The following is a 1,971-nucleotide window of genomic DNA, read 5'->3' as shown; positions in this document are numbered from 1 at the left end:
CTGAGAGATGACCCAGGAGCTATCACGTATGATTTTGGTCCTTCCACTTAAATTTCATTTTCCCTTAAAAGCGTGTGAAAGTACTGGTTAATTTAACAAAAGTAACATCAACTGAGGGGGAGGGAAGGTGGGCAAGACGGTGCTGCCGAGTGATTCTCCCCATCCCTCCAGCCCCGCCTGGATCCCAGGGGAGGGTCCCGCCCCTGCTGCCCTCCTGCTCCTCTCCCCGCAGGCGCTCTCTTTTCCACCCTCCCTCTGCCTGGGGAGCCTGCCCGGTTCCAGAACCAGGTGCTACTTCATCGAACTCCAGGAAAGAGACCAGGACTGACTATTGAAATTTGTCGTGCTCCAGGCGGCACCTCCAGGAAGCCCTCTTTGAGTTTTGCTCCAGAAACTTTTGGGAACCGATACAAATAAACTATAGCACTGGATTTTTTTATGTTTTTATATATTTTTATTTTTTTTAGGATAACATTGCCAGGAAACTTGAATGTTACTCTTCCAGTAGGAGATAATAGGAGGGCAGACAATAGGAGCCAAGATGTCGGATACATATATGTTTGGAACACAGGGAATCCTCTTGGTATATGATAATTACAAATTAGCAAAGCTTTGAGAATTTACAAGATTGGTACACTAGTGATGAAAGTGAGCGAGGATTCAGAAACTCAGCTACACTCGTTGCCTTGGTGGGCAATAAAATTGATTTGGAGCATATGGGAACAGTAAAACCTGAAAAACGCTTGCAGTTTTGCCAGGAAAATGGTTTTAGTAGTCACTTTATCTCAGCCAAGACAGGAGACTCTGTCTTCCTGTATTTTCAGAAAGATGCTGATGAAATCCCAGGAATCAAATTAAATTAAGCAGAAATAGAACAGCCACAGAAGGTGGTGAAACTACAAGCAGGAATCCAGAACTGTTACTTTATCTTTATCTGTGAATGCATTTTTCTTTTGTATTACTAGTTCTGGCGCCCTTCACACCTCTGTGTGAGCCTACGGACTTCTAGGAACTTGTTTTGTAGGTGACCATCTCTGGAGTTCAGTTAACACTTTCCTCCAACTCACACTGCAGGCTGCCCCTTGGACTGGAAAGAATTCAATTTTAGGACCTCACCCTTTGTATTTAAAATGGAAAGCCCTTTCTCAGATATTAGACTACAGCATTGATGTTGGCTCTCTTTATGTCCTCCTTTCTTTTTTCTCTGATGTGAATATAGGAAATGTTAAATGAATGCATGAAATATGAAATATGAAAACTGTCCAAGTCTTGCCATTAGCCAGGATTTTGCCACGGCCTTTCTTTGTCTTATCTGAACTCTCACAGGGCACAGTATACGTCAGAATGCAAACATTTAAACAGGTAACACATTTTACCTACAGATACTTAAGAAGACAGTCTTTTGCAGTGTATTGACAGTAAAAATATATGAAACTCTACCTAACTGAAAATTCTTGAAATAAAGCTGTTATATAATATTTTTCATTTTTTGAAGAAAAGCCTAAATTCTTTATATTGTAGCTTGTAACTCATAAAGTAGTATCTGATACTGTATTTGTACTACTATATCATGGTCACTGTGTGTTGTATAATACTCAGGTTAGGTGGCTTTATAAATTTTGAGAAATGTTCACCTGTTGTTCCAAGTAGAACTTCTCTTAAAAACTGTGTAAGAATACTCTCAGAATGAGTTATGACATATTGTTGGATCATTATGGATCAGATTATACCTGATGTCCAGATATTTTTCTCCCACAAATAAATTTATTTAAATCACTTTTTAAAAATGGGACATCAACTAATTGGGCACAGTGCAACAATGTATCTGAGAGCTGATGTTTCTGCCCTTTTTTCATTGTCGTAACCTATTCTTTAAGGTTGCGTGTTAGTCCTACACAGTATATGCACTTTTCATCTATAATTTAAGTATATTCCTCTCTCTTTTTTTTTTTAGAAAACAAATTGTATTGC

General features: G+C 39.1%; 1 pseudogene; it reads left to right on the top strand.

The window, feature by feature from the left end:
- The first annotated feature begins 337 nt into the window (after nt 1–337).
- On the top strand, nt 338–965 carry LOC138385916 (ras-related protein Rab-28 pseudogene; annotated as a pseudogene).
- Nucleotides 966–1,971: the final 1,006 nt, after the last annotated feature.

Source organism: Eulemur rufifrons, chromosome 7 (genome assembly GCF_041146395.1).
Source record: "Eulemur rufifrons isolate Redbay chromosome 7, OSU_ERuf_1, whole genome shotgun sequence".
Lineage (NCBI taxonomy): Eukaryota > Metazoa > Chordata > Mammalia > Primates > Lemuridae > Eulemur > Eulemur rufifrons.
This window is presented reverse-complemented; position numbering and strand designations above follow the sequence as displayed.